General features: G+C 38.3%; 4 non-coding genes across 4 annotated transcripts; all 4 read right to left on the bottom strand.

The window, feature by feature from the left end:
* Positions 1-8,966: 8,966 nt before the first annotated feature.
* On the bottom strand, positions 8,967-9,039 carry trnaa-agc (transfer RNA alanine (anticodon AGC)). Its single transcript has one exon. It is a non-coding gene; the product is annotated as a tRNA-Ala (tRNA).
* A 1,416-nt stretch (positions 9,040-10,455) lies between these two features.
* Positions 10,456-10,528, bottom strand: trnaa-agc (transfer RNA alanine (anticodon AGC)). Its single transcript has one exon. It is a non-coding gene; the product is annotated as a tRNA-Ala (tRNA).
* A 2,092-nt stretch (positions 10,529-12,620) lies between these two features.
* Positions 12,621-12,693, bottom strand: trnaa-agc (transfer RNA alanine (anticodon AGC)). The gene has a single exon. It is a non-coding gene; the product is annotated as a tRNA-Ala (tRNA).
* A 148-nt stretch (positions 12,694-12,841) lies between these two features.
* Positions 12,842-12,914, bottom strand: trnaa-agc (transfer RNA alanine (anticodon AGC)). Its single transcript has one exon. It is a non-coding gene; the product is annotated as a tRNA-Ala (tRNA).
* Between the last annotated feature and the right edge of the window lie 52 nt (positions 12,915-12,966).

Below are 12,966 nucleotides of genomic sequence, written 5' to 3'. Positions count from 1 at the left end.
AGGTACGCAGCTCAACCAAGTACATGCTCGTCGACTTTTTCAAGAATCAAGAATCCTGCCAGGTTTTAAAGCGTCTGAGAAAAAACGGAGCTAATCCCAGGAAAAAAACGAGCTAATCCCGGAACTTTTTGATACCTCGTATATAAATTTCGGCTACATTAAAAAATAAAAAAGTGGAGAAAATCTGTTATATTTTCATACAAACTGATGAAACAGATTCGACAAAGCACGTTCTTATGACACACAGCCTGTGTGTGGGGGAGGGGGTTGTTACTGGGGTTCAGGTGGATCTTGCCCTAATCAACCAAATGAGGCTATGATAATTCATGGCCTGATTTCAACCAGGAATATAAACAAACTTTGGCACAGAGGACACACGCGCACACATGCACACACAGTGTCATCTATACATGGGGCATACACAGGGCAGAAATTGTGGAAACAGATAGACTGTAGTGGAGTGGAGAGATTTTAATCTCTTTTAAATCCACACACGCTGCTCGTGACCTCGGCTAAACACAAGCTGGGGTTAAAGCACAAGAGAAAATTGGTGTGATAAGAAATGGGGGACTGAAAGATAGAGAGGGAAAGAGAGAATGAGTAAGGCAAGATGGAGTGAGATGAAGTGTAGTGGCCAGAGCCAGAGGGAGGCCATCAGCCTGCGTATTTCAGGTCTCTGTGGTTAATGGACTCTGTGGGTGAGAGAGAGAGAGAGAGAGAGAGAGAGAGAGAGAGAGAGAGAGAGAGGAGGAATGAGTAGATGCATTACTGTAATGGCATGATGCCCATATTAATTACGCAACTGTAATAAACAAAGTAATTTCAGCTTGTTTCTGTCCAGCCTCCTCCTCCTCCTCCTCCTCTTCTAGATGTGTGTGTGTGTGTGTGTGTGTGTGTGTGTGTGTGTGTGTGTGTGTGTGTGTGTGTGTGTAAGAGAGAGAGAGATGTATCTCTGTAGGTCTCACTTAATAGAAGCACATAAAAATGGGTCAATAACAAATCGAATGCTGCCTAGTTTCAGAAAACATCCTCGTGCTGCTCACGTGTGTGTCTTGGAGCTGTTCTTCGATATCCCATTTCTTCATCTGTCAGTCTTCCTCACACACTTTCTCTTTCTCACACATCCCTCGCTCCCCCTCTCCCGCTAATTCTCAGAGGTTTCCCAGTGCAACGTCTGCTACGCTTCAGTGATTCAAGTCCAGCTGCATCCAGAGCTCTCACACAGAACCAGACCCTTCACTTCAAAGGCCACTTCAGCTGTGGGGGACACGATGCCAGATTGGGTGGTTTCCCTCCCAAATGAGTTTCTTTTCCACTGGGCCGGAAAAGAAATAACTAGAGGCTCTAGATATAATTGTGATTCTCTTTTGTTGATTATTTGTGGGCACTATACAGGTCTGACGTGTACTCTGTAAAAAGTTACATTTAACTTTTTACAGAGTACACGTAATAATGGCCCGGTTAATGACATTGAGGTAAAATATGGGGGGAAATTGTTTTTTTTTTTTTTTAATCATAATGTCATTTTTTAAATCCATTCAACTGACATGATGATTGCTAACAATGATTGCTAACAAGTTGAGCCAGTCTGTGTTACAACTTATTTCTACTAAGGAACAAATTTAATAAGGAATTTATCCAATCAGCCTCTTGTTTCTGGGCAGTTTCATTTCAATGATGTCACACAGCTGGTTATTATGAGGGATTTCATTAAAAAATCTCTTTTATGTCCAGTTGTACAACTACATCAGTTTATAACTGTTTCAACCACAAGTTTAGTACTACGTCAGCTCTTCAGTATTTTAGAACATTTACAGTTGTTATAATATGACTTTAATTATAGGATGCTCAACTGCTCAGATCTACGAGGGATGTTCGAGTCAAACCAGGACTTGTGATGTAATTCTTCCTCCATACAGTTGTAAAACCGATTGCCGTTTACTTTAAGCACAGTATGGTGATAATGTCCTCAACACAGTAAAATATTTGAATGGTGTAAACATTTTAAAGAAGGCCTTACTTCCATGAATTATGATATCTCAGCTGAGTTGGTTCAGAGCATCCTTCCGCACTGCCACATTATACAGTCCTGACTTCACTCCAAGCCATTTCCACATGTTTGGGCTATTAAAGTAGTTCCTGGGAGCCCAGGTTTCAGATGTGACACAAACAGTCTAATCATGGTTCCGACGTACTTGATGTTGCTAGTGAAATGCTGGGATAACTGCATTAGGGTAGAAGGGGATTATATAGAGAAATAAGTTGTAGTAGTTTTTAGTCTCATGATTGTATTCTGTTATTCTGCACAGCCAAAAGTCCAGTTTGACTTGAAACCTCTCATATGAAATAATATAAACACTTCAGCAACTGCTTCAGCTGTGCAGTTCCAGACCTGATCCAGTTACTCAATATCTAGATCTGCTTTAGCTGTTCAGTATTCTACAATTGCTTCAGCTACTCAGTATCCTCCAACAATTTAAAAGCTGAGTATTTTGGAATTGCTTAAACTGTTTGTTATTCCATAAATATTACAGGTGCTCAGTTTATAGATGTTCAGTATTCAAGAACCATTTCAGCTGTTCAGTGTTCTTAAACTGCTTAAGCTATTCAGTGTTCCAGTATCCTGGAACTTATTCACTTGCCGATTTTTCAGATTTAGGGTTCTGTACCTGCTTCAGGAGTTCAGTATTCTAGAAGTGTTCCAGCCTTTTAGGGGTTTAGATCTGCTTCAGCTGTGAAGGATAATATGGCTACTATTTTACAATTGCTCCTGTTCCCTAAATTCTGCTTCAGCTGCTCAGGGTTCTGCGTCTGTTCTGTCTGCTCAGTATTCTTGAAATTTCTGCTTATCAAAAAAAAAGCAATAGCATTAGAAGGTATTTTTTACTATTATTTTACCTCTTTCATTTATGAAATAACTGTAACATTTATAATTTCTAGACAGGCAAAACAATCTTTGGAAATAACTTCTAACATTTTACTTTTTGCATGTTTAGCGATTAATGGAAACAAACAGCTGACAATGGAAGCACAAAGACAATGGAAGCATCAGCTGGATCTCTAAATCACACACTTTATTAGTGTGCCATATGGGAAGCTATTAATTGAAGTGTTAAAAAATATATATTTAATTTTTCAAGAGCTATGTGGTAAAATCAAAAACATTATTGGCCAGAAATTAAGTTTAAAACTCTTTTCTCAATACAAAATAAATAAATAAATAAATAATAGTATTGAGGACAATAAGCAGCACTACTTATGATTTCCAAATACTTCCAATAAGTATACTTACAAATGTTAGCCTATAAATTTCCAAATAGCTTTCTTTACTAGGATGTAGACATATAATATTAGCACCCAAGCAATTTAGCTTAATGCTACTAGAAACTTAGCAAAGTGAGATCAGAAGCCGGATCATTGGTGCTGGCTTGAAACTGATGATTGAGTCATTGTACTATATTGAAATTGTTTTTGTTATGTAAACAATCTTCTCAGAAATTATTTTAAATTAGCTGAGTCATTTATAGTCTGGCATGAGCTACTAGCTGTGCACTGAATACTGCAGTGAAGCTACTAAATTAACTATGTGTCTGGTTAGCAAATATCTATGATTTAAATATTGACAATCTGTATAACAAGCTTGCACTTCACAAATGTCATGTCATTTCTGGAGTTTGATTAATTTGTTTTAGGACATTAATGATTATAATTTTTTTCAGGGATTTAATAAATAACATTATGACGCTCAAAGGCCATCATTTTTAAAATACACAGTATGAGTCATCGACATACCGATAATTAAACGTAAAAGGATTAGCTGATATTAATAGCAGTCTGCAGTTTTTGCTTAAAAACTATGAGTAAAAAATAAGCCCTTAAAACTCAAGCGACACAGATATGTGCTGGTAACACAGCATAGATCAATGACAATTCAAAATATATATTTATATGTGCTTATATGGAAGCCTTGCCAGTGTGTGTTGGTAGGGCTTCAGAATGGTAGGGCCCTATATACAGTATATATATATGCACTGAGTTTGAAGAACTTTTTTTTTTTTTTTAAACTGTCACATTTAAAAACCAGGGGAAAAACAAATCAAAAAAATATGACTTGCATTGTTTGGTAAAAACAAAGAGAATTTTTTAAAAAGTTGGAAATATAATAAATATAATAAAGTTTAAATATTATAAGAATCAATCCAAATAAAATGCAAATACAGTTGATTGTTTTTATATCATTTCCAAAAGCAAGGGAGAAAATTTTTCAAATCTATTTTCAATCCCATCTGACACCAGAATCAGATAAATGTAATTATTTTTTCAACTTTAATATCCATTCCAGCATTTTTGTTGCTGATTGTTGGTATCAGATGGTGCCATGTGTGAATCTGAATCTGGAATCAAAGCAATAGTGTTATATTAACAAACTCTATTCGATGATTTACATTTTTTTTTCTTTTTTCATACTTGGAAAAATAGTAATTGGATAAAAAAGTTTTGAAATGTAATTTTGTTAAGTTTTTGTACATTTTCAAATATTCTACATTACAATATCATGGATTTTTAGAAAAGCATAATGTGACACAATTTACCAAAGAATTCAAATTATATAGTTTAACAATACAACATTATATCATTAGATACTATAGAAAATATTACAGAATGCCACTGGTAATATGTTTTACATTTGCCCACCCAGGTTGCCAGTAAAGTACTATAAAATCTACTTTTAGCACTTATATCTAGCAGACTCACTACTGCATGACAACATTTTGGATTGAAACAGTCAGTTCAATCTGGCAACCTGTGCCTGAGAATTGCTGCCATCCTGAAAACCTGCTGCCTGCTTCTGCCTGTGCGCCTCGGGCACTTTCTTCGCTACACCGAATAAGATGAGGCGATCAATTAAATGAACCAAAAGGATCGATTCGACTGAACGCAGCTGCTGTAGCTGCCGCAGGGTTCCATATTTATGGACTAAGTTTATTAAAATGAGGAACCGGTACAGGAGGCCTGCGTGGGCGTGTGGCAGATTTCAGGGGTGTAACGGAAACGGACCGTGTCCATGCTTTCCAAAGCGCTGAGTTCAAAAAGTATAAAAGCACAATCTGTCAGGACTGATGCTGTAGTTAAAGGGGCAGTTTGTCATTTTGCTCCAATCATGTATCAATTACAACTTGTTTCAAACAGATAGCACTGCTGCCCTGCACCTCTAGGGGTGTGGGTTCGAATTTTGCCTCTGGTCTGTGTGTGGAATTCGCATGTTCTCACTGGGCTTGGTTGGGTTTCCTCCAGATTCCCTAGATTCCTTTTACAGTCCAAAGACATCCATGTAGGCTGATTGGCATTTCCAAACTGCCCATGTTGTACGATCAGGGTGTTTTGGCACCGCATCCAAGGTGTCCCCAACCTTGTACCCTTGTACAGAGATTTTTTTTTTAATCATATTTTTCACACTGATGTGTAGATAACTTAACAAGGTAACTTAGCAGAACCTCTTGAAAACAGACATATCAAAGACTTTAACCAAAGTTGATCACATATCAGTCTGGGGACAATAAATAAAATCTTATTGTAGTGGTAGAATCATATGAATTGAATGGTATCTTGTGGGAGCCTGAGGTTTACACTAGGAGCCAAAAGTAGTACCAGGAACTGTCACTTCGAAACTATCCATACAGGTTTGAAACTAATGATCAAGTCGTTTTACCTTATTCAGAGTTTTCTTTGTAATGAAAACAATCTTCTAATTAAATACACAGTTAATTAATTATGTTTAAGCATTAAATTGGAACTGTAGCCGTTACTCACTCGTGTCTGTTGTTTTATCCAGACGTTTTAGGAATTAATGAATTCTATGCAATTGAACATTTAGAGATTTTATTTGTAGACCTCTGGACTACAGTCTGAGAATAAGCCTGAAAATGTTTTCACTTTGCAATCTATTTAGGGCATATCAAGCACTTGAAGCTTGTAGAGCACAGTGATTATGGCCTGCTGGTTCAGGAGCTGTGAACAATATATGGAACCAATAAACATGGAAAATGTTTCACAGCAGGTGAAAGGAAAAGCGTTCCGTCGCCACTCAGTCCTGTCTGCAGTCAGGAAATCGCTTTATTTCTCATTGTTTCTCATTTGTATAAGGTTGATGCAGGGGGGTTCCCAAACTTTTTTGGGGTAAAGGACCCCAAACAGACATAATAAAACTACATAATTTAAAATGTCAATTTTATAACAAGAGGAAATCTTTAACATTGTAACTCCGTCGCCAAATCGTAAAAGAGATCACCTGTCTGGTGTACTGAGAAAACCTTCTACCTTGATGGTATCCAATCAGTAGTGAAACGCTGGAATAAGTGCATTAGTGTAGCAGGGGATTATATAGAGAAATAAGAGGTTTTTTTACTCTTAGAACTTTGTTCTGTTATTCTGCACAATAAACAGTCCCAGTTTGACTTGATTGCCCTTTGTATTTTATCAGTACCATACTTCTGGTATGTGTAGCATAATCGACTTAAATCCAAAGGAGTATTCCTTGCATTTACTTACCGTTCTATTGGCATTATATGACCTGATGCAAAGTACGAATGCCTGGTTTATACTCGGTGCAGGATTTTGTGTGTAAGCACTGGTTATGCCAGCTGCATTAGTATTCACACATTTTCTGTGTATCTTATGTACAAGCAAAAGATTTAAAAGTGACATCCTTTAAATGCCACCTTACAGACAAAATGTCATTGTCTGTCAGGTTTCCAGATTGAACTGTAAAATGTTCAGCAATTTTTTAAACAATACCCTTTAAAACACAGATGAGCTCTGTCTTCCACAACTGTCGTCATTTATATTTACGTTCATGTATTTGGCAGATGATCTTATCCAGAGCAACATACAGAAGTGCTTTGAAGTTTCCATCATTGAATGGATCCTTACACTGGTTACTAGGTTACTAACTATAAATACCATTATCAGTCAAACACTGATATTTTTATTTTTTTGGGTGCCTCATCATGTGCTGTGTCTTGAAATAAAAGCTTAAAATGTACATTTAAGGTGGTTTCTAGTCTAGCCAAACCTAAAAGGTAAATTAAACATAAAGATAAATAATTATAAATGATAAGATGCCTCTTTTTTGTGGAACTAAACTAATCCAGAGTGTCAGGACAGTGGAAAAAATATCAACATTCATTGTAATTAGAAGTCTGAATGTGTCTTGACCAAACGTTTGAAACAAAACACACATGCTGCCCATGACCCCACACATGCTGAGTTCACATGCTCTGCCCATCATGCATCACATCTAGATCCGGCAAAGACGACAATGTACACAGAACAGTTGAAGATGGATTTTCCTGTGTTGTGATATCACTTCCCTGTCATTCCACCTCTCGGTCTATCACTATAAAAATCAATTTGAGCATCTGCTCATTCTGCGTTTCTATAAACAAACACGTTACTTCTTTAAATTTCATGCGGTTTACGGGTTTTCCCTTCAATTGATGCATTACAGCTTTATGGTTGTTTGCAATAATAATACACAACACACTGCTAACATTTACCACACCGCAACAATCATGTGATTACATTTCAGCAGATGGTCTCCGTCTAACAGGCCAACAGAGAGGGAGAGACACAGACAGAGAGAGAAAGATGCTAATTGATGTGGTGTTCAGACTGAATGTTCTTTATTATGGAAATTCTGATTCCAGGAGTTTATTCTAGAGAGTTTCGTTGTTGTTGCTGCTGTTATAGTTTCAATTATTGCAATTACATTTAGGCCTCTACAGTGCCTTCAAAAGTATTTATATACCTTGGACTTCTCAACATTTTGTCACATTACAACTACATGTATTTTTTTATTGGGTGACATAATTGTGAAGTGGAAGGAAAATAATGAATGGTTTTCTTTCTTTTTTATTTTTTTTTACAAATAAAAATCTAAAAAGAGTGGAGTGCATTTGTATTTACCCCCCTTTACCCTAATACTCCTAACTAAAATCCAATGGAACCAAATGCCTTCAGAATTCTATTTAGTCACTAGAGTCCATTTCACTCACTCACTCATGTTCTATAACGCTCATCTTCTAACATCTTCTATATCCTGTATTCAGAGTCGTGGCGACCTGGAGCCTATCCCAGGAGACTTAGCGCACGAGGCAGGGTACACCCTGGACAGGGTGCCAATCCATCACAGGGCACACACACACCATGGGCACCAACAGCAATTAGTCTAACCTGCATATCTTTGGACTGTGGGAGGAAACTGAAGTACCATAAGGAAACCCACCAAGCACAGGGAGAACATGCAACTCCATGGACCCTGGAGGAGCAAGACGACAGTGCTAACCACTACACCATTTACATTTAGGCATTTGGCAGACGCTCTTATCCAGCGTGCCACCCCGAGTCCACCTCTATGTAATCTAATTTGTAGTTCCACTGCAAATGGGATTCGGTATGGCTTTCTTTCAACAATGGTTTTCTTCTTGCCATTTCTACAAATGGCCAGATATGTGGAGTGCACTATGAGCTGTGGATCTCTGCAGTTCCTTCAAAGTTACCATGGATGCTTCTCTGATTAATGTTCTTATTTGCCAGGTCTGTCAGTTCAGGTGGATGGCCATGTCTTGATAGGTTTGCAGTTGTGCGTTTTTATTTATTTATTTTATTTATTGCCGCCTTTCTATTCATTTGTGTGTCTAATTATTGTGATGTGACTTATTTATGTATCTGTTCATATATTTGTTTCTTTAAATGATGAAGTGTCTTACTACACTGTTTTTACTCACTTAATTATTTTTCTTATGTTTTTACTTCAATCATTTTATTTCCACTTGCACGCCATTAAGGTTGTTTAACTGTTTAGGTGGGAGTTAGTGTGTGTGTGTTGCAGCTGCTGTGGGTTTGTTTTAAGCAAATGTCTGTAGAACATATATATTAAAGGGTGAGTGAGAAGGAAAACGTTACTTTGGAGGATGCGGGCATCGATCCCGCTACCTCTCGCATGCTAAGCGAGCGCTCTACCATTTGAGCTAATCCCCCTCCAGCAAGGGTTCGTCAGAAGATTAATAAGAAGCTCACGTCAATGTGCTACACTACCTGTATGTTATAGGTGTGATACCCTTGCGAATTCGTTATGATTAACAATTATACAATTTTAAATTCCTGTATACGTTTCCTTCTGGTTTTTTTTTTTTTTGCTGACTAAAGGGGCTTGTGTGTTTTATAAATAAATCGGCCAATGTCGCCATCTAGCGGCCACACACGACCCAGACGTACACGCACGCGCTCACACAAATATTAATTGAATGTGTAAAATGCATTTTTTTTTTCACATTGAACAATAATGATAATAATTCCCTTGCCATACTCTTAATACTTATTATTCGCTTATACTACTCATTCCAGGTGGGACCGTAGAGGCCAATGCTGACCACTGTGTTTATTATTCCCTTATCTGACACATTATTGCTTTATTATACTTATTATTCTCTAATACTCTTCATAATTCCTTTATCATACTCATTATTCTCTTATATTACTCATTATTTCTTTATAGTACTCATTATTCTACTTACTATTCCCTTATAATACTCATTCCATCCATCCATCTAGGAACCTCTGTTGTCCAACTAGGGACCATGGAGGCCAATGACAACCGTTGGAGGTCAGTTGTGACCATTTTAATGGAAAATGTCATGACGTGATGTAACAAATGCACATGGGGCCGTTCCCATTTTTGTATGGCCGCGGTGGGACCTCCAGTAAACACTCACACACATTCACACACTACGGGCAATTTTGGGAATGCCAGTTAGCCTAATCTCCATGTCTTTGGACTGTGGGAATGTTAAGTTTAAAAATGAAGAAGCAGTGTGTCCGAGCAAAGTTTTAAGCTTAGAGAAAAAGAGTTTGAGCTTGTTGTGTCCCCTGCACCTTGATACACTTACCGGGCCCGAACAACCGGGAGAGACAAACACACACACACACACACACGCAGGCATGATGTCTGAGGATCTCTGTTTATTCTTAGCAAAGAGAGCACAACGGTGCTACGTCCCGAACATCAAAATAACCAGTCATTACCATGTCAGTCATAAAGGGACCCGGAGACAGACAGGTAAGAGGAGATACATTTGCATTCTCCTGATTAAACAAAAGGGTTCTAGCAGACAAGAGCCATTTGGATATATCCTCGTTGGATACAGTATATAGAAGGTGATACCACATAAGGCATGGGAAAGCACATTAAGGGGTCTGTTCTTAGAGCACAGGAATCTTCTTATTAGATTACAGTGTCTTACAATATTATGAAACCTTAAGGGAAGAAATCAGAAAACCCAGATGAAACTCACCATGCATGGAAAGAACATGTAAACTCTTGTTTCATTTTATTTCTGCCTCTCAATTGATGTAAAGGAGACTATATATTACACCGAAAGGAGTTAAAACCTATGCTGGAGGATGCGGGCATCGATCCCGCTACCTCTCGCATGCTAAGCGAGCGCTCTACCATTTGAGCTAATCCCCCACATGTATGTGCACTGTTACGTCACAATGTTTTTTTTCTCGCACATTTTAATTTAGTTTGATGTTTATGTACATAGAACACTTGTTTAATTAGATTTTTGCCCCGCAATTGGTTTAAAGGAGAGTATGCAGTGAAACCTTGGAGTACGAGCATAATTTGTTTCGGAAGCTAGTATTCCAAAACACTCGTACACCAAATTGTATTTTCCCAATAAAATAAGAAATAATGGAAACTCCAATTATTCGTTCCACAGCCCAAAAAATAAATATGTAAAAATAATTAACACAAAATATAAAGTAAAAATAAAACAAATTAACCTGCAGTTTACCTTTTAAAAAAAGTTTTTAAAAATCCCGACAGATAAGTGTTTCCGTTTAAGTGTTTTACGCTCTGTGTGTGTGTGAGAGTGAGAGAGAGAGAGACAGTATAAACCGGCACGGTGTCAAATTACGCGCGCCCACACACATAAGAGAGGCTGAGTAAAAAAATTTATTTTTAACCTTTTAAAAAACCTTTATTACACAGTAAACCTTTCTTATTTGAATTTCACGTAAACACACATTAAAGGAAAGACTGTTTTGTCTGAAAAATTAGCAAGGAACATCGCTTATGACACTCGTGTGAGCGCATACTAACGGTGTAATTTTCAGCTGTTATTAAAGCTAGTTACACTGCGTCGGGGTCGTGAATCTAAATACAAGTTTATAAATATCACTTCTGGTGTTGCACAAGCGTAGCAGAACAAGAAACGACGCGACACAATAACAATTACAAAACCAAAGTATATTGAGTAAAACAAACCAACAAATAAACAAACAAAGTGTACCAAAAACCAAGGGGAAGGGAACAGAGGTGATGAGAATGTGATGGGCAGGTTTGGTCTTTAGGACAAGAACGGAGAAGGACAGTTGGTGGTGGACTTTGCAAAGAGGATGGAAATAGCATTAGTGAGTACTTTCTTCAAGAAGAGGCAGGAATATAAGGTAACATAAGAGCGGTGGCAGAAGCACTCAGGTGGACTACAAAATGTGTCAGCGTTGTAATCTGTAGGAGATTAGTGACTGCAAAGGATTGGTAGGGGAGAGTGTAGCCAGACAACACAGGATGGTGGTGTGTAAAATGACCCTAGTGGTGAGAAAGGTAAAGAGGACAAAATCAGAGGAGAGGACAAAGTTTTGAAAGTTGAAAAAGGAAGAATGTCATGCAGGATCAGCTCGGAGTCCCTTTTTGTTTGCTATGGTTGGACAGGATGACAGATAAGGTTAGACAGGAGTCTCCATGGACAATGATGTTGGCAGATGAAATTGTGCTTTGTAGCGAGAACAGGAAACAGGTGGAGGAAAATCTAGTAAGGTGGAGGTACGCTCTGGAAAGCAGAGAAATGAAGGTTAGCTGTAGCAAGACAGAATATATGTGGGTGAATGAGAGGAACCTAAGTGGTAAACTACAGGGAGCAGAGGTAAAGAAGGTGCAGGACTTTAAGTACTTAGAAACAAGGGTCCAGAGCAGCGGAGAGTGTGGAAAGGAGGTAAAGAGGCGGGCAGGTAGGTTGGAACAAATGTCAGGCGTGTTATGTGACAAAAAAGTATCAGCGACAATGAAAGGATAGGGGTACAAGACAGTGGTGAGACCAGCGATGCTCTATGGCTTAGAGACAGTGGCACTGGAGAAAAGACAGGAAGTAGAGTTGAAGGACACAAGGATGAAGATGTTGAGGTTCTCTTTGGGAGTGATAAGGATGGATAGGATCAAGAATGAGTTCATCAGAGGGACAACCCACGTTAGATGTTTTGAAGATAATGTCAAAGAGGCCAGATTAAGGTGGTTTGGGGATGTTCACAGGAGGGATATGTGAGCATATTGGTAGAAGGATGCTGAGGTTGGAACTGAGGTATAAAGGAAGACCAAAGAGGAGATTTATGGATGCAGTGAGAGAGGACATTGTGTTAGTTGGGGTGAGAGAAGAGGATTCAAAGGATAGGGTTAGATGGAGGCAAATGATTCGCTGTGGCGACTTCTGACGCATAATTGGTGTAAAGGAGACTACATATTACACCAAAAGTAGTTTAAAAAAAAAGTTAAAAAAGTATACTGGAGGATGCGGGCATCGATCCCGCTACCTCTCGCATGCTAAGCGAGCGCTCTACCATTTGAGCTAATCCCCCATATGCATGCAGCCTGTCACGTCATGACGTGCAAATTTAAATTCCGTTTGATGTTTATGTACATAGAACACCCGTTAAATTTTATTTCTGCGGTTCTATTGATGTGAAAGTAAATATATTTCACACCAAAATGGTTTAAAAATTGTATTGGAGGATGCGGGCATCGATCCCGCTACCTCTCGCATGCTAAGCGAGCGCTCTACCATTTGAGCTAATCCCCCATTCGAAAAGAAGCGGTTACGCAACTACTTTTAAAGACGCCCTGACGCCGTT

This window comes from Clarias gariepinus, chromosome 2, assembly GCF_024256425.1.
Source record: "Clarias gariepinus isolate MV-2021 ecotype Netherlands chromosome 2, CGAR_prim_01v2, whole genome shotgun sequence".
Classification (NCBI taxonomy): domain Eukaryota; kingdom Metazoa; phylum Chordata; class Actinopteri; order Siluriformes; family Clariidae; genus Clarias; species Clarias gariepinus.
This window is presented reverse-complemented; position numbering and strand designations above follow the sequence as displayed.